Source organism: Lissotriton vulgaris, chromosome 4_1, assembly GCF_964263255.1.
Source record: "Lissotriton vulgaris chromosome 4_1, aLisVul1.2, whole genome shotgun sequence".
Classification (NCBI taxonomy): domain Eukaryota; kingdom Metazoa; phylum Chordata; class Amphibia; order Caudata; family Salamandridae; genus Lissotriton; species Lissotriton vulgaris.
The window spans coordinates 1,900,883,779-1,900,910,064 of record NC_141691.1 but is presented as its reverse complement, the minus strand read 5'-3'; the positions used below and the strand labels follow the sequence as shown (position 1 = coordinate 1,900,910,064).

At 49.6% G+C, this 26,286-nt stretch overlaps 1 protein-coding gene across 5 annotated transcripts in view; it reads right to left on the bottom strand.

Moving 5' to 3' along the window:
• EFR3A (EFR3 homolog A) overlaps nt 1–26,286 on the bottom strand; it is a 1,108,455-nt gene that overhangs the window by 97,486 nt on the left and 984,683 nt on the right. The gene's annotated exons all lie outside the window — the stretch shown is intronic.

Below are 26,286 nucleotides of genomic sequence, written 5' to 3'. Positions count from 1 at the left end.
AGCCAATTCCACATGGGGGCAGAGCACACACACTGGGTGCTGTACAGTAGCATCTCAGTGTTCCAAGTCCAAACATCAGCAACAAAATCCAGCAAAAAGTTGGCCATGCAAAAGGGGCATTTCTACATAGGAAGTGATAAACTGGTGATTAAGGTGCAGTTACTGGCAAGATAATTGGGGTAGGGGGACACCTCCAGAGAGAAATCACAGGACAGAAGGGTAAGGTAAAAGAGCTACTAGATCAAGTGACACAAAAGCCAGAAGTCAACTAAGAGCTGCCAAATAAAAAATGCTTGCTGTGGCACCTAACCAATAGTTTATTCACATTGCCTTCATAGAGATGATGACAACTCTTAAAAAAAAAAAAAAAGACTGACGTATCTCCTATGGTGATAGCATTTTAGCAGTAACCAATAATAATGGATGGAAACATTCAACACAAGGTGCTGTTAATGCCATCTTTCAAAAAACCCTCCAAAGACTGTGTACCGTGGCACAGTGCTTTGATCGGGAGCAAGCAAAACATATTTAAGAAAGGTCAGGTTCCCGAGACTGTCCCCTTAGGAAACATAAATAGAACTCATCCAAAGAAGAGCTGAGAAAGGCTCTTGAGGAAATGCACAATGCTAAAACTCCAGGACTGCTCCTGGTTTTTAGGTTTCGCTTGTCGAAAGCTGCGCAAGCAGCGTTTCTCGCAGGCGAAATCTTTTGTTTTGCAGTATGGATGTTTGTCCCGCCTCTGTTTCCCATTGGCTAGCTCCATAAATGGAGGCTAGCCATTGGAAAACCGAGGCGTCCGTCATTCTGCGAGGCGACTCGGGGGCGTTCCTGAGAATTTTTCTCATCCGCCCCCTTTTGTCACGTCAGTGCGGCGGTGGGCAGTTCCTATTTTGTTTGTTTGGGGAAGGTATGTTTTGGTCATTGCAGGCCGACCGCCGCCAGAAGAAGTCCAGGTGAGTGCTATTTCTTGCCGTTTCCGCCCCCCTCCCGCTGTCCGTGCCTTTCCCGCCCCCCCTCCCGCTGTCCGTGCCTTTCCCGACCCCCCTCCCGCTGTCCGTGCCTTTCCCGACCCCCCTCTCGCTGTCCGTGCCTTTCCTTGTTTTAATGGAGCACGCAGTCGGAAAGGAAAGTAGTTTGGGCCCGTTTTTTTGCTTTTGAACTTTTTGCACTAAGCAGAAGTACTCTTAGACGGGGAGGGCCGTAGACTTTGTTAAATGGCACCATCGCATTTTACACATTTGCGTCTCCCTGCGTCGCGTCAGGGGCTCCCGCCACCGCGTCTAATAACACTGATTATCGTTTCATAACTGCATCGACCCTGTAATGCGATCAGCAACGCGTGGGAAATGGCCGTGGAACGCCCCCATTGTGGGAGTCGGGGACATTCCGCTGCCCAGATTACCGCGCGCTCTTTATCCACTCGCCAGTCACTTGTTGCCACGGAGACCGGTGTAATCCACTTTCTCCCCCTCTTTTGATTGGAGAAAAGTTTGCGGAGCAGCACGCCAGCTGCCATCAGAGTAAAATTAATCACCGGGAAAGTGGCCTAAAGTCTATTGATCCCCCCTTCTGATTACACAGTATTTAGAATTTGGACCAGCGGCGGGAGGAGAGAATGCCCTCAGCAAATAAATAAAATGCTGAGACGCATCTGAAGTGTAGCCCAGCGGTGAGCAGACCACTTTGGAACTGAGAGACCAGAATATGAAGCAACGTTACTTCTCATTACAGAAACATAAAAACCTGTGATCCTGGGCACCTCAGTTTATCCCCAATTGACCCCACACCTCAGGTGCCCTAGCTTGAGGGTGAACACATCTGCAGCTGTGAGAGAGATGGCAATGTCTGGCCCTGTGGGAAACCCAGAACCAACACTGTTAATCTGCCCTGATTAATTCACTTCATCTACAACATTTTGAAACATTCAAGGGCTTTTGTAAATTTCATAATTTGTGCTGTTATGCTGGCTTTGTACCTGTCTCTGGGCAGAGGGAGTGTTCCAAGCATACCTACATTCATATATTTGTTTATCTTATTTTATTGTTGTTTTTCTATTGCACTCTTCTACCCCTTGACGGGGTCTTAAAGTTCACTACAGTAGGTCAAATAAGTAGCTGCTCTGTTGGGTGTACGTTTGGAAGAAGGTGTTGAATGAGAAGTGGGCTCGGCGTGGCTTGTTTTCATATCCTGCGTGAGAGCATGTAGACGTTTTTCCTCGCTTGCTGCAGTGGCATGTAAAAATTTCATACAGAGAAGGAGGTGTACATCCTGTTCTGTGGACCGGCTGGTGTGGAAAATCATCCGCATAGTTGCAGTAGGAGAGTTTGAAGGCTTGATAGCATGTGGTGCAGATAAATGTTAAAATACAAGGGGAGATGTAGGAAGGTACATCCTGACTATGGTTGCCCCCAACTTTTTGCCCTGTGTTTTAGCTGGTTTTGGACATAGTCGACCTGGGACCCTGCCAATCAGGACCCCAGGCCTACTGCTCTATCTTTAAAATGGATTCCATGTACCCTAGGTGCATTTCCAATTGGTACTGGGCCACCTTATCAGACCCCGTAACGCAGGGCATAGGTGTACCCAGGGCCGCCAGGGGCTGCAGCATGTATTATGCCACCCCTGGCTGGCCTCCTAAATTTGACACAACTGGCTGCATGACAGCTGGGGCGAAGTCGTGTAATCACCCTTTGCTTTAGATATAGTAGCTCTATATCTAACCATACAATGGACACCCGAGTCCCTATCAGTCACTCCTATGGCAGGCCTTGACAATCCTGAAGGCAGAGTGCATGGGCTCGTGTGAACTAAGCTCTGGCCCGAGCCGAGCCCGGTTGCAGCTTGCGGAATCAAGACCCAATGGCTGTTCCATGATAACGCGTACCATATCGGTAACTTCGGTGTCGCGTTATCAAGACATGTCGAGTAAGGTGTCATACGAATCGGGATGCTGCCCTCTCACCAACTCTGGCGATGAGGTTAGCATTCCGCCCTTCTAGAGGGACACGACATGTACGTAACTGTGAACCCCGGTTAAAGTTAACGAAAGCCTCAGCTCCACAAAATGGATGCTGCCACCACAGACACAAGTCTGACCTCCTGCTGCTGGGAGTCCTTCCAGCGAGGAGCACTTGGACAAAGGGTTTCCTGTCGAGGGCGGTGTTCGCACCGTCCCAGACAGGGTTTGTGTATTCTGGGTAGGTAGGGCTTTTGCGAGAAGGTGACTGCGGAGTGGCACCCCGGTGCTCACTACGCATCTGCCGGTTAGAACCAGTTCCAGGGGCGACTGCCCTGGCCTGGGGAAAGTCCGGCAGGGGAGAGGGGTGTAACTACCCCCCTTTCTGGTCCCACCCTTAGGGCAGGACCTAGTCATGTACCCACCCCTTTCTTTAGGATAAAGGCCGGAGCGGGGACCCTTCCAAATTAGATCATCTTTGAATCAAGAATACTTTCTACGAAAGGACTTCAAGACTCTTCTCAAGATTTCTCCCTTGTGGCTAAGGAGTAGTCACCCTGCATCAGCGGGCACCATCTAAGAACTCTGCGGTTTGCTGTAAGTCCTTCCTCAAGGAATCCGACGGCCCAGCTCGACGAGAACCGGCTTCCCTGGCACCTCTGACCTCTACCCACGTCATCAGCTCAGCTGTGATCTGTGGGTGCGACGAGACCTCGAGGGACCGGCCATCATCAGAACCTGCACGCTCTTAAAAACCAGCACGACCATCGAGGTAACTCTCTGGTGAGTGCTCTGGGGTCCGAGAAGCCCCGACCCTGAGCCGCTCCAGCACCGAAGTGCAGTCTCCCAGCATCTCCACGATCTGCGTGGGGCCCTTCTGCTCGCTGCTCAGCACGTTGTCTGGTCACTTGCCGCTGGCTCGTGCCCTTCTGTGACGACGACCAAGAATCAACACTGCCGGTCTGGTTGCTCCAGACTGGCCCCTGCTTCCATCTTTTGAGAGGCACCCCGGACCCTCCTGGTCCACCCCAGACGCCGACAGCGACATCCGTCGTGGGACAGCTCGCACCTCCACCGTGGTCGCCGACAACGCCTCCTGGTCCGAGAGACTGCAGAGCCTAGCGTCGCCCACTCACCTGGTCGAGGTGACGGCCAACCGGTGCCTTCCTGGTACCCTCTGACTACTGGCTAGTAGTACGAACTTGGTCCCCTCTGCTTTCAGGTTTCATCAATCTCTACGAACTATTCAACACTGGTCGCCGGCCAGCAACTCCTTTTCTTCCGGCTCCTGGCTCGTCAGCGAAGACCCCGACGCCTGTAAGACTTGTGCAGCCGCAGCCCTCGTGGCTAGGTAACTCGGCATTTCGGTGCCTGCATAGCCTCCTTACTCTAGGGTCCCGAGTCCCTCGCTTCCGACTTGCCTTAACCTTTCCGTGTCCTAGGACACTTGTCTTTAAACTGTGCACTTGAAGTATTTGCTAAAGAGATTTGGTTTGTGCTTAGTACCCTGTCCTCATAAAGAGTACAGGGCTGTTGTGATTCTTAATAAATATACTGTTTATTTTCATAACACTTGTGTGGTGTCCTTTCACTGGGTGTTCAAGGGGTACATGTGTGGTAAACAGCTGGCTTAACGCGCCCTCTCGAGTCTTTAGCCTTAGACTGCTCGTATCCATGCTACTAGGATAGCTGGTCTATAGGTTGACTTACAACCAAACACCATAAGGGTCGTTGGAACGATACATAGCGGTCGCTAGAATAGCGAACGTTGCATATCGGGCCAACTTCTCACATTGGTGAGCAGCGGTTGGGATTTGAGCTTGCTGTTGTTTTACCACACGTATCCTAAGAATATCTTGTTGAAAGATCGCACAAGTACTGTTAGTACATATAACTAAAGCTTAGAATACTCTGAGTTCTACTGAACCAGCTGTTGTAGCTCCTCAAGGCTTAGCACACCTTGGCTACAGCTCTTAGCAAGGGAAAAGTAGGAAAACACATAGTGTAGGTAGGTGCATCACTTACACCACACTAGAAACAGTATGTCGGGCCAAGGAGGAAACTCTGAGTCTCCCCTTGTGTCAGTTGACCCTCCACAGGTCATCCCTTCAGGATATACTGTGCTGAGCTTCAAGGAGTTAAGACGATTGTGTCACTCCCGGAAGATTCAGCAGGGGTCTAACCCCACAACGTCCTTTCTGATTGGTCTCTTGGAGACTTATGATGCCAGGAGAGCTGAGAAACTTCGTAGCTCTTCTAATCCAGAAGGAGACATGCCTCCCCTCGAGGGAACCCGAGACGATCCTGACCTCATTCATCTCGCAACCGAGAACGAGGATGTGGAGGAGGATGAGGATGAGGATCTCTCTGGGGACGAGGCAGATAAGGGACAGGTAGAAGTCGTCAGACTAAGCAGGTCCAACTTAAGCAAACATGATAGCGGTACTGGGGGACCCCTGGGGCCACTATCAGGTCAGCTTAACATGGGGAATGGACGAGCCAGATCTCTATCAAGAGGCTCTGGCAGATCCCTTCATACCAACGGCTCTCACAACTCTTCTCAAAGAGGGATGACGTCCCCTCAGAGGAGAGTGTACGAAGCGAAGGAAAGGGCAGCTAATCTGCGGATCGAAAGGGAAGAACTTGCCCTGGCCAAAGAAAAGCTTGCTTTCGCTAGAGAGCAACAGTTAAGTGGGGCAGTCCCCACTGGTGGCAGCAATGTACCTAGTAATAGGGAAAAGAGTTTCGATACGAAACACCTTGGGAAGATAGTGCCCCCCTTTAAACAAGGGGACGACATCCACAAATGGATAACTGCTTTGGAGAGGGCCTGCACTGTGCAAGGTGTTCCCCAGAGTCAGTGGGCAGCTATCTTGTGGCTCTCCTTTGAAGGTAAAGGAAGAGACAAGCTCCTCACCACAAGGGTGGAGGATGCTAACAATTACCAAGTCTTGAAGAATACACTCGTTGAAGGGTTCGGCCTAACCACTGAGCAGTACAGGGTGCTGTTCAGGGATACCCCGAAAACGCAGTCTCAAGATTGGTCTGACTTTGTTGATTGTGCCACTAAGGCTTTTGAAGGCTGGCTACTGGGTAGTAAGGTTACTGATTTTAAAGGATTGTATAATCTGATTATGAGGGAGCAAATCTTAAATAATTGTCAGAACCAGCTATTACATCAGCACCTGGTAGACTCTGAGTTGACCTCTCCACAGGAATTGGGTAAGAGGGCAGACAAATGGGTCAGAACCAGGGTTAGGCCTAAAAACCAGGGTGGTGACCAGAAAAAGGAATCAACCAAGCCTCAAGAGAAGGGTGGGGATAAATCCACAGAGAAGACTTCCCAAGGGCCCCAAAACTCCAACAAGGGTGGTGGGTCCCAGAACACCCCTTCAGAACAGAAGAAACCTTATTGCCATACCTGTAAACAGGTGGGCCATTACAAAAGTGATACCAAGTGCCCTAAAAATAGCAATAAGGAAAACATACCCCCAAGTAACACTCCCAGACCTCCTGTTACCACTAGTGGTAATCCCCCAGGTGGTGGGAGTGCCCCCAAGAATGTGGTGGGCATTACTTTGGGCAATCAGGAGGACTATGGCTTAGCCAGGTTCCCTGACCACACTCTTGTCTGTGAGACTGGCATGGGGTTTGCCAACTTTACTACTGGACCCCACATTTTGGGAAAGTATAGGCAAGAAGTTTTAGTGAATGGTCAGAAAGTTGAGGCATTCAGAGACACAGGGGCCAGCCTCACCATGGTGAGTGACCATCTGGTCCCCTCTGCTCAACTGACCCCTGGTTTTACTTATCAGGTGACGGACATTCATGGAATGAAGAGAAGGCATCCCATGGCAGTAGTCAAGCTCAGCTGGGGTAATGTCACAGGGCCTATGAGAGTGGCAGTGACAGATAACCTACCTGTAGATTGCTTACTGGGGAATGACCTGGAACTCTCAGCATGGGCTGAGGTGGAGCAAGAAGCTCATTCCAGAATGATAGGCCTATCCCGACAGGTTAGTGGGGCAGTAATAGCTACAGCCCCAGTCCAAGCACCATTCCTCCCTGAAAAGGTTGGAAGAGCAGTGGTAGCCACTGCCCAGGCTCAGACAGACTTTACCGAACAGGATAGGAGGGCTGTGACAGTCACAGCCCAAACCCAAACTGAGTGCCCTCCTGAAAAGGTTGGCAAGGCTGAAATGGTCTCAGCCTCTACTCAAACCGATAGTGAGGTTGTGAAGCCTGAAACAATGGATCACTCCACTCAAACAGAGAGCATTAAGGAGGAAGAAGAGTCTTCCCCCTCCCAGACACTAGGTGAGAGCCAGCCTCCTCAGGGAACTGACTCTACCCCTGTTGAAGGAACTGCCCCAGAGGTAGTCAGGCCTAGCCTGGCAGAGCCCCAGATGGCAGTGGACCCTTCCCAGGTGGGACCCAGTCTGGAGCAGGTAACCTGCACCTCTCTACCCTGCCTCAGTCAGCCCAGGGCTGAAGAGGACAGGGAGGCCAGTGGTGGACCCAAAAGGGCCCCCTGTCCAAAAGAACCCCTTAATCAACAGATTAGGATCACTGAAGCTGGTAAACCTAGCCAAGTGAAAATAGAACAGACTCCTGAGGGATCCCCCTTAAAAGTAGTTAGGGAACTCCCACAGCTGGACACTGTTGGGCCCAGCCAAACATGGGGCCTAAAAACCCCAGACCTGGCCTGCCCCCCCAGTAAGCCAAACAGAGGGACTCAGCCTCCAGCTTTAGGTAGCCAGAGGCTGACCCTGAGAGCTCAGTGCATCTCAGCTAAAGAAAGGAAGGCACGCATGATGAATGGTGATTGGAGGAAGTTGAGCCCAAAGGTAGAGGAGCCTCACTTCAGTACTCCATCCCAACATCAGCCTTCTTCTTTCCCAAGACACACCAGAGACAGAGATTCCCTATGGTGGAGACCCTCAGATACCCTTAGGGTGAGGGGTTGCCTAGTGGACCATGACACAGGGGGAAACCAAGCCAGAGCTGGTCCTTCCTTATATGGCCACTTAGGTAATAGAGGCTTACCTGGACAAGGATAGCCTTATCTCCTTTCGTTTGGGGGGGGGGTTGTGTAGGAAGGTACATCCTGACTATGGTTGCCCCCAACTTTTTGCCCTGTGTTTTAGCTGGTTTTGGACATAGTCGACCTGGGACCCTGCCAATCAGGACCCCAGGCCTACTGCTCTATCTTTAAAATGGATTCCATGTACCCTAGGTGCATTTCCAATTGGTACTGGGCCACCTTATCAGACCCCGTAACGCAGGGCATAGGTGTACCCAGGGCCGCCAGGGGCTGCAGCATGTATTATGCCACCCCTGGCTGGCCTCCTAAATTTGACACAACTGGCTGCATGACAGCTGGGGCGAAGTCGTGTAATCACCCTTTGCTTTAGATATAGTAGCTCTATATCTAACCATACAATGGACACCCGAGTCCCTATCAGTCACTCCTATGGCAGGCCTTGACAATCCTGAAGGCAGAGTGCATGGGCTCGTGTGAACTAAGCTCTGGCCCGAGCCGAGCCCGGTTGCAGCTTGCGGAATCAAGACCCAATGGCTGTTCCATGATAACGCGTACCATATCGGTAACTTCGGTGTCGCGTTATCAAGACATGTCGAGTAAGGTGTCATACGAATCGGGATGCTGCCCTCTCACCAACTCTGGCGATGAGGTTAGCATTCCGCCCTTCTAGAGGGACACGACATGTACGTAACTGTGAACCCCGGTTAAAGTTAACGAAAGCCTCAGCTCCACAAAATGGATGCTGCCACCACAGACACAAGTCTGACCTCCTGCTGCTGGGAGTCCTTCCAGCGAGGAGCACTTGGACAAAGGGTTTCCTGTCGAGGGCGGTGTTCGCACCGTCCCAGACAGGGTTTGTGTATTCTGGGTAGGTAGGGCTTTTGCGAGAAGGTGACTGCGGAGTGGCACCCCGGTGCTCACTACGCATCTGCCGGTTAGAACCAGTTCCAGGGGCGACTGCCCTGGCCTGGGGAAAGTCCGGCAGGGGAGAGGGGTGTAACTACCCCCCTTTCTGGTCCCACCCTTAGGGCAGGACCTAGTCATGTACCCACCCCTTTCTTTAGGATAAAGGCCGGAGCGGGGACCCTTCCAAATTAGATCATCTTTGAATCAAGAATACTTTCTACGAAAGGACTTCAAGACTCTTCTCAAGATTTCTCCCTTGTGGCTAAGGAGTAGTCACCCTGCATCAGCGGGCACCATCTAAGAACTCTGCGGTTTGCTGTAAGTCCTTCCTCAAGGAATCCGACGGCCCAGCTCGACGAGAACCGGCTTCCCTGGCACCTCTGACCTCTACCCACGTCATCAGCTCAGCTGTGATCTGTGGGTGCGACGAGACCTCGAGGGACCGGCCATCATCAGAACCTGCACGCTCTTAAAAACCAGCACGACCATCGAGGTAACTCTCTGGTGAGTGCTCTGGGGTCCGAGAAGCCCCGACCCTGAGCCGCTCCAGCACCGAAGTGCAGTCTCCCAGCATCTCCACGATCTGCGTGGGGCCCTTCTGCTCGCTGCTCAGCACGTTGTCTGGTCACTTGCCGCTGGCTCGTGCCCTTCTGTGACGACGACCAAGAATCAACACTGCCGGTCTGGTTGCTCCAGACTGGCCCCTGCTTCCATCTTTTGAGAGGCACCCCGGACCCTCCTGGTCCACCCCAGACGCCGACAGCGACATCCGTCCTGGGACAGCTCGCACCTCCACCGTGGTCGCCGACAACGCCTCCTGGTCCGAGAGACTGCAGAGCCTAGCGTCGCCCACTCACCTGGTCGAGGTGACGGCCAACCGGTGCCTTCCTGGTACCCTCTGACTACTGGCTAGTAGTACGAACTTGGTCCCCTCTGCTTTCAGGTTTCATCAATCTCTACGAACTATTCAACACTGGTCGCCGGCCAGCAACTCCTTTTCTTCCGGCTCCTGGCTCGTCAGCGAAGACCCCGACGCCTGTAAGACTTGTGCAGCCGCAGCCCTCGTGGCTAGGTAACTCGGCATTTCGGTGCCTGCATAGCCTCCTTACTCTAGGGTCCCGAGTCCCTCGCTTCCGACTTGCCTTAACCTTTCCGTGTCCTAGGACACTTGTCTTTAAACTGTGCACTTGAAGTATTTGCTAAAGAGATTTGGTTTGTGCTTAGTACCCTGTCCTCATAAAGAGTACAGGGCTGTTGTGATTCTTAATAAATATACTGTTTATTTTCATAACACTTGTGTGGTGTCCTTTCACTGGGTGTTCAAGGGGTACATGTGTGGTAAACAGCTGGCTTAACGCGCCCTCTCGAGTCTTTAGCCTTAGACTGCTCGTATCCATGCTACTAGGATAGCTGGTCTATAGGTTGACTTACAACCAAACACCATAAGGGTCGTTGGAACGATACATAGCGGTCGCTAGAATAGCGAACGTTGCATATCGGGCCAACTTCTCACAGGAGAGATAGTGAAACTCTGAGATGTCTACTGTACTGCTGAATTTGGCAGAGTTGTGGGGTAATAAAGTGGTGCTCACTTGGTTGAGATGGGGTTTTATCCACTTGAAGACGGTGCCCTGAATTATTTGTCTTCTACGTTTTGAATGAGTAGCTGGTGGTCCATGGTGTCAAATGCTGATGATCAGTCCAGAAGGAGTGATGCAGCACCTCTATTCATGTCTGTGGCATTCTTGAGGTCGTTACAGATGGAGATCAGTACTGATGCTATGCTTCCACCGTTCGTAATCTTGTCCCTTTGTCAGAGAGGAGTTTTGTTCAGAGAAGGTTCTTATGTTAGAACAATGCTTCTACATGAGTTGGCACAGGGACAGACCACTTTCTATTGGTCTGTAATTTGCAGGGTGAGAGTATTCAAGTTCATGTTTCTATAAAAAGCGTTTATTGTAGGATGTCTTCAAGTTGCTCTGAAACACTCCAGTTACTTAGGGATATGTTAATGAAAACTCGAATCGGGATGACAGTAATGATTTGTTGAAGAAAGGTTTTATATATTTTTTGAGGACAAGGGTTTGCAGAAGATCCTGATAGGTTTATAGCTTTAATTAGATCATTGGCTCCTTTTATTGATCGCCAGTTGAAAGACAGAATGTAGGTTGTTATTTGGATGTAACCTGCTTAGTAGGCATCTGATGCTGGGAACTTTTACTGCCCGTTTTTTGGAGGAAATGTGCTTTGAGGCTGCAGCTTTTTTGAAGTGGTCTGCTAAGGCTTTGCAGAGTTCCTGGGTGTGTCACACCACTGATGAGATGCATGCTGATTTACGGAATTTAGTGACGAGAGAAAGTTATTTGCTTAGCCATGAGACCTCTGAAACGCAATGGGAGGAATGGTATCTCTTTGCTTCTTTGAGGAAAGTTCTGATTTTTCTCTATTTACTTTGGAGCAAAAAATTTCATTTTGATGGTATGTTTTCCTTCCTCTTCTTTCAAAGGGTCCAGTTTACCTTTTATTTACTTTTGTCTTGATTTAACCATTCTATTTTTCTAGAGATGATGTAGATTGCGTTTTGTGTTAGTTTGAGCCATTGCGCAAAGGCCTTTGTCTGTCATAGGCAACATTGCTATACAGACTTTGAAGGGCTCTGTTAGGTAGGAGATAATTATGCCTGCAGTATTTTCAAGTCTAGTTTCTTCCATGGCGTAATTAACATACATGTAGAAGGGCCAGATGGCAAAGATGCTGGCTCATGATGTTATAGACGATTACATGGTAATTCCTCCAGACTGTAGCGTTGAGGGTGTCGCTTTTAATGGCGCTTATTATTAATAGGGTTCACTGCCCTGGTCTGCGCCACAGCACACCTTTAGTTAGGGGCGCCTGGTGTGCGCCCTTCCATACTGTAAATACTGTTCTCACTGCCACGAAGCAGTGGGGGCTTGTTTTGTTAGGCGCGGGGAGAGTGGGTGTGTGTGTGTGTGTCTCTGGGTGTGTGTGTGTGTGTGTGTGGCTCTGGGTGTGTGTGTGTGTGTGTGTGGCTCTGGGTGTGTGTGTGTGTGGCTCTGGGTGTGTGTGTGTGGTAGTAATTGCTGTCAGCTGAGCTCGTCCATAGGGTACAATAGGTCTCACATTTGCGAGAGATTAAGCTATTGGCAATGTAAATAACAATGCCATTTATTTATCGGTTTTCAAAACCAACACATAAATACAAATTTTGTCATTTACAATGCCAATAGCTCTAACTTTTCCAAAGGCGAAACCGTTGCATTGTAAATGCTTGTTTAGAGTGGCTCCTAGGTAACATATGGGAAAATTGCTGGAATTCGGTGAATAGGCACAGCGGGTGGGCTGGGTTCCTGATAATTGCAGAAGTCTTGACTATAGTGATACCTAAGGCGGACAGAGACTCTGAAAATGTGGGGTTCCTATCATAAGAATAATAGAAATGTCAAAATAGTAAAGTAATAGCTCAAAGAATAACAAAATTAATCTCTTCACTGAAGCATGCATATCAACCAAGCCTCATCCTGTGGAGAACGAAACCTAGTCTGCGCTAGCTTGTGCACATGATACACAACTTTCTGGAGACTATGAACTTTAGTCCGTAGATAATGCGATGTATCAAAATAATCTGTGCTGAGAGTAAAAATGGGGGCTGTGATCTGAGAGTAGTGGAAATCGAATTGAGGCACTAAGCAGGGGTTCCTTCGGTCACCCCCTCTTGTTTGCTTGCATTATGGAAATGTTGGCCATGGTGAGAAAACAGGAATGAGGGTAGGAGCAATCAGAGAGGGAGATACAACACACGTAGTGTCATTTTACACAGATGACATGCTTGTCTATATGAAGAGCCTGAAAAGGTGGCCACACACATGCTTGACACTTCGGATGACTACAAAAGTTATCTTTACTGCGAGGTAACTGGACCAAACCGTGACTATTTCCAATGGGCATCATGACCCCGCGGTCCGATGAAATGTCTCCTGACCTGGGATGATGAAGCAAACTAAATACCTGGGTTTATAGATCACACAATCACTTGAGGACAATGTAGAATTAAATATCGGTAAGATCCTTCAGGGAATAGAGCAATCCTGCCTATTCTGGACACATCTTTCATTAGCCATAATGTAACATGTAGCTCTTCGTAGCATATTGATCACCTCTTGAAACGTGCCCATACACGTTTCAAGAGGTGATCAATATGCTACCCAGAATGATAATCTGAAAGATAGACAGCATGTTGAACACCTTGGAGTGGTCTGCAGGATCAAAGTGCCCACATTTTAACTCTCATATTCCTGAAAATCCATATTTCCACTTGCTTCTGTAGAGACTGATTGCCCCAATGAATGAGAGATATGCTTGTGAGTCTAAAAAGGTAGAGATGTGAGCACCAGCCACACCGCAATATGGCTGAGATACCCGCCACCCCCTCTCAACACAATCCCCAAGAATTGGGAAACCGGAAACAGTTCTTGAACTTTTGGAAGGCGGGAAGGGAGTTACCCTTCCCGGCCGTATTTATTAAAATATGAAACAAAATAAAAACGTTAAAATAACAGTTTCATATTATGTACAATTTCATTTCCACATTACGATGTTTGGCTAACCTTAACAGATCTCTAATACAAAGGTTCTCCTAGCCGAACTAACATCCTACAAAACATTTGACTTGAAATTGTACATCCTAACGTTAAGGGCCAACGGCAAGGTCGTAACCGGTGTCAGATCCCTAAACCAGAAATACCCCCCTCACTTGTGACAGGAGCGACCGCACCGAGGCGTACCTCAAGTGCATCTACCAATTTCCCTTTGTACTTGACGGGGGCCCCAATAAACTCGACGCCATTTAACGGTCGTTCGAGGACTCGTGTGAGGTGTCTAAAAGGTAGCGTAAACCCCCTCCCGCACCCCACACAACTTACCCATCTGCCGTCGCAGATGTCCTGGCCCCGGGAAATTCCCCAGGAGGGGCCGTAGCCCCTCCTATCCAGGAAGGGGCCTTGACCACCTTTCCTTTCCTTCCGGCGGCCTCTCCTTAGACGGGACCGCCTCCCCGTTGAGGGGCCAATTGGCCACCTCCCCCGAGCGCTCCCATCCGTAATGGGTGACGCCCCCTCATAGGGATCTTCCAATTACTGCTCACCGATCATGACCTTACCGCCCGACCAAAATAAATACGACAATTCTACCTAACTTACTAAGATTACAAAGCAAACATAACTTATTACCAAGCGTAAATACTGATCAATCCTCGTTCAAAATTACTTTATTTGCAAAACATACTGAAAATAACCATTCTTTATTGCATCTTAAAAATTTCACGACCATCATCACAACCTGTAAGAAAACAGAGAAAAAACAAAAGATACTATATCAAAACTGTATTCACAACGACTCGCTGTCCTCAGGGGCTGGTGGGTGGGTCAAAATTGGCTCTTCGTTCCGTCTCGAGCTCACGTGCAGCGGGGAGGTGCAGCTTCAGAGCACAGGAACAAGAGGATGCTTTCTTGGCTTCCGCTCCTTTTATCCGTCTTCAGGGCGGGCGTAAACCCGCCCCCGCCTGCCTCCGAGGGCGTGGCCGGCCGCGTCAGTGTCTAGGACAGCCCATTCTAGGGCGGGAAAAAGGCGCGCCCCGGCTACGCCGCTTCGGGCATACCAGCCGAGACTCGCCTCCCGCCCAAGATGGCTTCCCGGGGGGATCGTGGTACTCCACCATACGTTCGGGGGGACCGAATGGTCGCCCCTTTCCATATGGCTGAGATACCCACCACCCCCTCTCAACACAATCCCCAAGAATTGGGAAACCGGAAACAGTTCTTGAACTTTTGGAAGGCGGGAAGGGAGTTACCCTTCCCAACCGTATTTATTAAAATATGAAACAAAATAAAAACGTTAAAATAACAGTTTCATATTATGTACAATTTCATTTCCACATTACGATGTTTGGCTAACCTTAACAGATCTCTAATACAAAGGTTCTCCTAGCCGAACTAACATCCTACAAAACATTTGACTTGAAATTGTACATCCTAACGTTAAGGGCCAACGGCAAGGTCGTAACCGGTGTCAGATCCCTAAACCAGAAATACCCCCCTCACTTGTGAGAGGAGCGACCGCACCGAGGCGTACCTCAAGTGCATCTACCAATTTCCCTTTGTACTTGACGGGGGCCCCAATAAACTCGACGCCATTTAACGGTCGTTCGAGGACTCGTGTGAGGTGTCTAAAAGGTAGCGTAAACCCCCTCCCGCACCCCACACAACTTACCCATCTGCCGTCGCAGATGTCCTGGCCCCGGGAAATTCCCCAGGAGGGGCCGTAGCCCCTCCTATCCAGGAAGGGGCCTTGACCACCTTTCCTTTCCTTCCGGCGGCCTCTCCTTAGACGGGACCGCCTCCCCGTTGAGGGGCCAATTGGCCAGCTCCCCCGAGCGCTCCCATCCGTAATGGGTGACGCCCCCTCATAGGGATCTTCCAATTACTGCTCACCGATCATGACCTTACCGCCACAGGCCGGATAGTTGACCGGCTATCCGGACCCCCCACAAAACTCCTACCTAAAGGTCATGCTGTAAACTCCTTAACCAGGCTACGAAGTCTCCTATGAGTAACTCATTCCCCACCCGGGACAAATGAACCCCGTCCCCCAAATACATACTGTCCCCTTTGATACAACCATGCGAAACAGAATGTAGTGTCTTTGAACGAAACAATCTACTCACTTTGTTATTTATTTTCCTTACTGAATGATTCAGAGCAGTAACCGAAATAGCCCCCCGCCACACTTTCCGTGGGATCATATGGGACCATGCAATTGTGCACCCTGGAACTCTTCTTGCCAACCAACTTACTGTGGAAAGCATTGCCTCAAGAAGAAGTCGTCTACCAGTGGCCACCAGATCGTTACCCCCAAGATGGACTATGATTATAGACGGCGGTGACCTTGTCCGCTCTAACAAACCCTCAAAAAAGAATTGAAACTGGTCAATACAGAGCCCGCCCTTTCCGTAGAAGGACACCCTGTACCCGTATTCCCCAGCCACGTGAATCATATCACCTGCTTTGAATACGTCCGCGGCACGCCTCACATATGAGTGGCCCACGACCCACACCTCCTTATTCGCAGACGGTGATTTCTGACCGCTGGTCCCCAGGAGTCGGGTCGACTGTACAGTCCGCCCCGCTTCGTAAGCTTGCGTAACTGAAAATCAAACAGAAACAAGAAGCGTGAGTATATCATTACAGCTTCACAACATGTGCAACCGCACATACCTTTTATAACAGTTCGAGGACCAACGCCCCACACGTTTTACTTGTTCCACACTCAGACCCCTGGCTGTAGCCTCAGTAGCAGCCCCTATCCGAAAGGAATGGGTCCCGAACTCGCCGGGGTTCAAGCCCGCGGCCGAAATCGACATCGCAAGCACCCTCTGGAACTGAAACCTCGTCAGTGGGGTGGCGTCAGCGTGTCTCAAGAAGGTCCCCCCCCCCATGCTGCAACCCTCTGTGCCAAATATTCCTCTACGCATACCACAGGGCACATGGAAGACCCGGGGATCCTCTGAATGATTACGCAGTCCCCGATTGCTCCTTGATCGGATTTGGACCTAACAAATGAGACCGTCATCGTCTCCCCCCTGACCTGAATGTGCTCCCGGCACAATCCCCCCATCGTATCCCGCTTGTTCTTTGCCACTAGTTCGCTTACCCGCATAGCCCCATGGAATGCTAGCGCAAATGCGGCTCGGAATAACACAGTTTCATACTGGGATGAACATGTTGCAGGGAGTACGGAGGATAACAGGGCCAACCTATCCAGACCTATCGGGTGCCTCTCATCCACTCTGCGACCCTCAAGGCGTTGCCACCCACGTAGCGCTTTCTGCACAACGAAAGACGCTGTCGGGTCCTGTATCCCATGAGCCTTTGCCATAAAGGAAATGGCGGCCCGATGCCTCTGGGCCGTAGCTACTGATTTGCCTGCCTGATGTAAAGAGAGCAGAAATTTCACTACAAACTCTTCCTGACCCCAAAGCTCCCCCCTAGCAGTACCCAAAAAGGCCCAATAGGAACGGAACGCCCCTTCATATGCCTTCCTCGTCCTGGGTGCTAAACTTTCTCCCACGAGGTTTTGTAGTTCGGGGCACCGAGAGACCAGAGAGCTTCGGGAAAGGGTGCCGCCACCGGGTCCGCTGTGGGCAGAAAACCCCAGAAGGCCTGCATACGGAAACGAGAAAGCGCATCAGCCGCTTGGTTCATCACCCCCGGCACATGTCTTGCCCTAAACAGTACATTCAGTTGCATGCATAACAACACAATTTCCTTGAGCAGTCTCAGAATCAATATGCATCGTGCTGCCTGACTATTGATACACTCAACCACGGTCATGTTATCAGACCAGAACACCACAGAGTGATCACGGAAACCCCCGGGCCACGTTTTCAGGGCCACCAAAATAGGAAAAAGTTCGAGAAAAGCAATGTTACTCGTCAACCCGCACTCATGCCACCATGACGGCCATTTTTGAGCCGACCATTGTGTACCAAATATGGCACCAAAACCTATACTCCCCGCCGAATCTGTCCAAAGCCCCAGCTCCTCGGAGGACACCGCTGGTTTGTTCCAGACAATTCGACCATTGAAATCCGCCAGAAATGCCAACCAAATGCGCATGTCCTGGCGAACCTCTGCCGAGAGTCTCGTGCGGTGATGTCCTTCCTTCAGGCCGACCATGGCTTGTGCAATCGAGCGGGAAAAGGGGCGCGCCATTGGTATCACTCTTAGGGCAAAATTCAACTGACCCACCACCTGTTGCAATTGATGCAGGTTTACTTTTGTTGCACGAATACATGTCTCAAGGGATAACCTGAATTTCAACACTTTTTCCTTGGGTAATCGAAAACAACCTTCTACCGAGTCGAGCTCGATCCCCAGAAACTCGATCAAGGTCGAGGGACCCACAGTCTTACCTGGCGCCAATGGCACACCAAATCGATTCATTAAGACACAAAATTCATGTAAAGCCTGTCCACACTCAGGATCCCCGGCTGCCCCCAAAAACAGAAAGTCATCGAGATAGTGCATAACATGTTGAAAACCTGTCTTCCTTGTGAATACCCACTGCAGAAAACAACTGAACTTCTCGAAATAGGCACATGAAATCGAGCACCCCATTGGCATACATCTATCCATGTAATAGCGACCCTGAAACATGAAACCAAGAAGACGCTGATCGTCTGGGTGTACCGGGAGCAACCGGAACGCTGACTCGATGTCTGATTTCGCCATCAGCGCCCCGGGCCCCAGGCGATTCAACATGGCTACGGCCTCATCGAAAGATGCGTACCGCACTGAACACACTTCCGGGTCTATCGCGTCATTCACGGAAAGACCACGTGGGGCTGACAAGTTATGTATCAGCCGAAACTCACCCGGGTCCTTCTTGGGGACCACCCCTAGAGGGGAACAAACAAAGTTAACAACCGGTGGCAAATCGAATGGACCGGCGACACGACCTCGAGTCACCTCCTTCCCAATCTTTACCTGTACCACCGCCGCGTGCTGCAAGACCGATAGTTGATTCTTACAGTTTGCTACACCCTGAAAATCCCCCACTGGGATGCGGAAACCATCTGAGAACCCGTTTCGCAACACCCCAGCGGAAGCATGATCCGGGTATTCGTTGAGCCAAGGAATCATTGCCATGGTATCAATCGGGGTAGGTAAAGGCGCCCCTCGGACTATATCAGACCTGTTTGGTGCCTCCCTTACCACCGTTATCACCCGTTTTGGCTCTGCACAAGGACTGAGGATGGGATGGCTGCCCACACCCCTCACACTCATGTCTGAATTTGCATGACCCCTGGGGCCTCGTACATTTCCCTCTGTTAAAATTCCAACAGATCCCCTTTTTCCCTGTGTTGCCACTCGGCTTCGAGTGGTACTCGTTACCTGCACCCGTCCGAAAGGGTGTCCCAGAGTTTTGGCGGGAAGATTCCCCTCCGTTACTCCCTACCAATGGTACCTTCAACATTCCTGTACTCTCCATTTTTTGCCATGACACGGAGTCGTAACAATCCCAAGTCAACAATGGGTCGTGTTCCTTAGCTTTTCTAAAAAGATTGTCATAGCAGAACCACTGATTGCCCCCATATGCCACAGAATACTCCATAATACGTGACTGATAAATAGGTAACTCGGTCAGCAACTCGGGCCTGCGCTCGCCCATGATGGAGGTAAATATGCCCCACGCTCTGCCCCAAGTACCAATGTTCTCGTCAACCTTAAAGGCGGCCATTTTTGCGCGCCAAACACTCGGATGCATGAGCTCCTTTTGGCTCTTCACATGCTCTATCTCGTAACGGTCGGTAAGCAATGAAAACATGTTTACATACTTATCCGCCCAAACCAATTCCTTAATTTCTAGTGGAACATGCTGGGCAATCTTCTCCCTTCGAGAAGGTACAGACCCCTCCCCCGCAATCGGCAATGGCCGCTTACCTGAAGTAGACCCTGCACTTGCCGCCGCACTTGGGCCTGCTGCACTTTCAGCCGCCGGAACCTGTGGGGGAACAGAAGGTGGTGCCTTCGCAGCCTCCCTAGATTCCCGGAGTTGCCTCATTACTGCCCGGGCGTCGTCAGCCGTGGCGCCCTCGCTATCTTTTCCCAACCACACTGCCAATTGTGCCGCTAACTCGGGGGGCATATCCTCCCTGTTCACGGGGGTGACCACCACAGGGATTGGATTCCCCTCTTTCGGTACCGGGATTGGCTCCTCACGTGGGGTATCGGGAACCGGGGTGTCCCCCCCAAGTGCCCCCCTTCTGGGCCTCTTGCTTCTTCCACCGGGGACTGCTCCCTGCAAAGGCCGTTTCGGTCCTCCCTCCCCGTCCTTAGCCTCCACCTTTTTCTTCACATCGGCTATCTCCTTCATGAGCATGCGGAGCATCTGCTCGGTACCGACCCGCTTTCCGACTTTCTTGGGCATTCTCAGACGGGATATCTGTAAGACAAAAGAAAGATTACAACGCTCAAAATTGGCTCTTCGTTCCGTCTCGAGCTCACGTGCAGCGGGGAGGTGCAGCTTCAGAGCACAGGAACAAGAGGATGCTTTCTTGGCTTCCGCTCCTTTTATCCGTCTTCAGGGCGGGCGTAAACCCGCCCCCGCCTGCCTCCGAGGGCGTGGCCGGCCGCGTCAGTGTCTAGGACAGCCCATTCTAGGGCGGGAAAAAGGCGCGCCCCGGCTACGCCGCTTCGGGCATACCAGCCGAGACTCGCCTCCCGCCCAAGATGGCTTCCCGGGGGGATCGTGGTACTCCACCATACGTTCGGGGGGACCGAATGGTCGCCCCTTTCCACTCTTGTTCCTGTTGTATCACTTGGTGACTGGCTGCACTCATGCCCGCCGCATTCCATCGTTTACTGCACTGGACAATAAAAGTCCCAGTGCAGCTGTAGTGCGCCTCAACACAGCTTGTTCCTGAACAGGATGTTGCAAAATGTGGTTGTGCTGCTTTTGCCCTTCACTGCTAGACAACACATGGCTGCTTCTACACCTTCTGACACATGTATAGAAAGTTTGCTGGTTCCCAGCCACTTTTTCCTCTACAGCACTTTAGGTTTCTGTTTCATTAGTGCTAATTTGACAGCCCTATAACTAATCCAGTTGTTGTCTGTATCTCCATCACACGACGAAAACACCAGTTGACATATGTACATGCATATATGCACAAATACACACAGAAACATGTATCCACCTATACTGACTTTCAAGCACACGCTTATATAAACACACAAACTATAGCAAACGATCGGCTGAATCTACTATCTTTCGAAGTGTTGAAAGTCAACTTAATTGTGCCACATTCGGAATCGGATGAATTTTAATGGTTTTACTAATCTCTACAATAAACTTTTATTGTTATGCCTACCAAATGATATATGTACAAGCTACAACGTGTATGAAAACATGCTCAAAAATATTGATTATTCATTCTGTGTTGAGCATGCAGAACACAACATTCCCCTTTTGATGTACCAAGTAGTGTAGAGTGCAATATAATGAGAGACAGTCCTGATCGAACATCTGGGCCTAAAGGGATGCGCAGAATACCTGGCTGTACGCCTCTGATGTTTCCAGCAGTCCCTCCTACTAGGCCTAATTTTTGAAGGCATGTCTGAACCTGTCCCACCTGCTGGTGGGTTTAGGAATGTGTGGCTGGACGTTCACGAAGAATCTCTTGCTGCAAATGTGTGTTAGCTCACAGTACATACGCAACTAGTTACTGCTGGTATGAACAGAAAAGATGGTTGTTACAGTGTCTAGGCTACTGAACAGCTTTCTGCTTTCCAGTTGCAGCTATGCCCCTAGAACTAAAACCAGGGGGCATATTATCAACAAAAGGCGATACATTATCACCGCTTTTATCAGCAGAAAACTGACGATAAAACGGCGATAATGGGCTTGATAATATGCCCTTGTGAATTCCCCTAGGCTTCTATGGGAATTCTCACGGGGATATTATCAAGCCCTTTATCGCCGTTTTATCGGCAGTTTTCTGCCGATAAAAGCGGCGCTAATGTATCGCCTTTTGTTGATAATATGCCCCCGGGTACTTCCAGTGTAAATGCCTTTGTTTTAGCAGTCAACACTGCTCGACAAAGCCGGCCTCGTTCTATTATCAGTGCTTGTTGAAGTGCCCTTCTATAAACAGCATAGATTATAGGGATATGTTTCAAGGCCGACTGGCTTAATTCCTTCTGGAGGACTTTGATAAGGGAATCGTATGGTTACCTGTCCATTGCTTTCACACACTGACAATATATCTGAAATTCGAAGCACAAGCTGAGATGTGCCAGGGGTTGTCAACTGAAATAGTCTTGAAATCAGTACACGCCCCCCAGCTTCCCATATCGGTGTAGATTCAGATTATTAAGCCCAGACGTATGGTTAGGACAGGTATTGCCTCCTCAACCTTGCCCTGGATCTAAAAATACAAGGCCTTAAACAGGGTGAGTGGGGTATACTGCATACTTAAGATCAGAGCAATATAGTTTTTTATAGCAGCGGTGACAAGCTTAGACAGTCGTAGACAGCCCCTATCTTGATCATAAACAAAGGTAGCAGCTTCATAACACACTGGGTATTACAAGTCTTGGTGGTAATTTTCAAGTGAACAGCAATTTACCACAATATACAAGTGAGCACACACAACAACACAGAATAGATTGTGTGGATGTGCACTCTGTGACAAGAACTGTTGCGTAAACTACAATGTAGTTCTACAATGTTCGCTTTCCCACCCACTGGTGACCTCAGTTCAATGCACCAGTGCTGAATGTGAAAGATAGATTATTGTCGTCCGGCAGAACATCACCCGATAGATAACTGGATTAGAGTTGTGGCTTTACCCTGTAACAGAATCAGGAGCAATGCGGTAACAGAACAAAACCTATTTAGTTATTCACAATATCAGACACATTGCAATAAGAATAATATGCACTTTTAACTAAAAGCATTTATACAGGGCGAACCTATTTCTGAGCACATCAAAAATAACTACACAGAATATCACTAAAATAGTAAGACACGTTGTGAACAACCAGAATGAAATGAAAATTTCTAGCACTATTAAAATGTGACCGCATTGTGCTGCTGTTGTCCATGAGAACCTGCATCCATTCCTCCTTGTTGAATGGGAGGAAGACTTTCAGTGGCAAGCGATTCGCTTGCAACGCCAAGAGATGGAGGCAGGTTTGAGTTGGAGACCAGTGTCTTCTTATCTTCATTTCTCCCAGATGACCCCCCCAATTAACAAAGATGCAGCAGTCACGACCATTAGCTCAGGGTGGGGTACGCAGAGGGGTCTGTGGCTGGTCCAATAGCAGGAAGCAGACACCACTGCAGATCTCCTGCAGTCTTCTGAGACACCTGGATGGAATCCAAAAGTGCTGATCCCACCGAGACTTCAGGCTCACTGCAGCTCCCTAATGTGCCACCTGGAGTAATCCACTAGCAGGATGCAGGAGGTCAAGATGCCAAAAAGCCTCAGAATCTCGCTCTCAGATGGCCAAGTCAAAGGATGAAACCTTGGGATCATAGTCATAATGTCCTTAAGGGAATGCTGAGGAGAACAGTGTCCAGGATAGCTCCACAGAAGGGGAGCCTCTGCAAAGGTGACTTGAGAATGATGATGAAAAATCCCAGTGATTTCAACATGATGGCTGTCATCTGCAGGTGGGCCATGACTTTCTTAGATGAGCCCGCCTTAAGCAACCAGTCGTCAAGGTATGGAAAGACTGGTATTCCTATCCTCCAATATGGGCAGTGAGTACCTCCATCACTTTTGTGAACACCGAGGCTCACTGGTAAAGCCGAAGAGGAGCACTGAGAAATGAAAATGCTTGTCTTTTACCTAGAACCGCAGATAGTGTTTGTGGGACTGCAGGACTGGGAGGTAAAAATAGGCTCCCTGTAGATCCAATGCCATAATCCATTCTCCTGGATCCAGGGCAGACAGAACTTGGGCCAGGTTGAGTATTTTGATCTTGTCCTTCCAGAGGAAGAAGTTGAGAGGGCGAGGAACAACGATAGGACAGAGGCCCCTGTCCTCCTTTGGCCCCAGGAAGTAATTTAAGTAAAAACCAGTCCCGACTTCTGATACTGGCATCCTGTCCATGACTCCCTTGCCCAAGAGAGCATGAACAACCATCCCGTAATGGATCAGTGGCCCTTCAGAAGGAGTGGTGGTGTAGAAGGCATGTTTGAAAAGTGGAGAGACGAGGGAGAACATATCCATTTAGAAAACTTTAGAGCACCCATCTCATTGATGTGATGTAATGTGAACTGACTTTTTACCGGGTGACTGCATGCTGCCGAGGGCAACTTGAAGTTGTTTCACAGTGTCTGTAGGGTAGGTGAGTTAATTGCCCCTGGGGGCCTGGACGTTGGGGGCCGGATCCCCTTTCCCTGGCTTGAAAACCCTAGGAGGTCTGCTGTGGGTAGGCATAGTCTGGCATGGTCTCTGTTAGAAATCTCTTCCAAAATCTCAAAAAGGGCCAAATTGTTGAGGGAACTGCCACATAGGCGGTGTCAGTCCAAGGGATCATACTGCTACTTTGCTCTCCTTAAAGCACTTTAAGGCTGAGTATGCGTCATCCCCGAAGAGACTATTGGACTTCACTGGAAAATCAAGGAGAGCACATCCAAGAATGCCCTGAAGCACCACGCTGGTCCTGACTGACCTACATAAGCATTCGGTGGTGTCCAGGGCCGAGCAGATTACGCACTTCGCTGCCTCTTGGCCACCATGTATTATCTGTTGTAGGTTGGAACAAAGGTATTCCTGGACGGCTGGTAAGATGACAGCTACTATGTTCCACAACGAATGCGAATATTGTCCCAGGAGGCAGTAGTAATTAACTGACCTTAGAGTGAGGCTGGCTAAGGAGAACATGTTTCTCGCAAATGCCTCAATGCAGTTCAACTGTCTGTATGGCAGGGCTGTTGGAAAAACATTAGGTTGAGCCTGCTGGCGGAGGCGTGGGACTGTTGGGTGCTGCAGGAGAAAAGCTGATTCTACCGGGACAGGCCTCTGCCTCTTGCCTATTTGACTGATTGGCAAGTCCATTGCTCTGCCCAGGTTCCCAACAATGTGTATTTTAAAGTCGCATTTAAAGGCAGGAGGGGTTCCTATGAGGTTTGCCTTAGCTGTAAAACTTCTGTTAGGATGTTTGTTTTGACCTCCACAGTAGTTAGTTGTAAGTCTAAAAACTCTGCTGTTTTCCATATGACTATATAGAAGGAGGGAGACATAGGAGAGTGTGGACCAGTGAGATTGTCATCGCTGTATATTTGAGAGGTGTCATCATCTTGTTTGGGGAAGCATCTCTGAAACCTAAAGAGATAATGGCCGAGGGGGGTGCGACCTCAGTCGAAATCATGGTGGATTCGCTTTTGAATCAGAAAGGACTATTGGCTCCAACTCTGGTGTCTGTGGCATTACTGCTGGAGTCTACACTGGGGCCACAGCATCAGTCATAGCATCGTATGGGGCGCTGCGATATGCATTTGCCACAGAGTTGGGGCTGGCCCAGGGGAAGGATCGAAAGAGACAGTTAGCATTGGGGACAGATCCGCCAGCAGTAGATTGAGTGGAGGCTTCCCCAGATCCATAGGTGGTCCAGAGGGACCTGGTAGGGTACCAAAGATCCACAGCATGGCCTCTCTGAAGGCCTGAACCCCCTACAGCATCGCTAATGGACCCATGTACTTGGGTTGAATCTGGATCAAAACTTGGATCGGTTCTGAGGTCAGAGACCAAGACTGCAACTTGGAGGTACTCTGAGGGCCTTGCGACTCCTTCTAGTGGGATGAGTGGCCAAAACAGGGGGAGGCATGCTTTAACTTCACGTGTTTCTTCTTCTTTGACTTACCGAATGACTTCAACCTGGAAGAGGAGCATATTTGTGGGACTGACCCTGGGAACAAGAACACATCCACGTCCTCAACTTCGAGTGAGACAGGGCCTTTCAAGCCGTTCGGCAATGTTCTACGACATAGAGCCTGGCCTCATGGTCCTGATGGCCTTCGAATTCATCTGAGCGCATTTGTTGTTCGACGCAGAGTTCCGTGAGTAGCTCAAACATAAGAAACAGATCTTAAGTGGGTCTGTCACTGACATTTGTTTAAGGCAGTCCTTACAAGGGTTGACCCTGTCGTCAAGACATGTCCTTTACACACTTAAAAAACTTCAAATATTTGAGCTGTCTGGCTAGACAGATTCAGGTAGTGCACTTCGTATCTGCTTCAGGAGGTTTGGAAAGAGAGAAAAGGACATCAAACCCAGAGGTGCCAACTATGTAGGGGCCCAACGCCACGTGCGAGGGGATGTATCCGGTGTGCAGCTTCACAACACCACCTACCAACATGCGAGGGAATTGCTGAAGAAAATTCTCCAGATCTAGGGCCCGATGTAGGTAATTCTAATTTACCACTTCTTAAATACCGAATCATACCGATTCGGTATTTAAGAAGTGGTAAATTAGAGGGGGGGGGGGGGGGGAGGAATGTAGGTAATTCAGAATCGGTAAATACTGAATCGGTAAGATTTGGTATTTACCGATTCTGTAAATATCGAATCGGTATCTCCCATTGATTCCTATGGGCCTTGAAGCCCATAGGAATCAATGTGGAATATTGAATCGGTATTTACCGATTCGGTAAATTCCGATTGTTGCAAGGGTGCCGGGGGTGTCCCTTTGACACCCTCTAGCACTCCAAGTTCAGGCTTGTGTGACATGTGGCACACAGACATGCCCTAAATAGGATTGGGTGGTAAAATACCGATTCTTAAAGCCCTGTG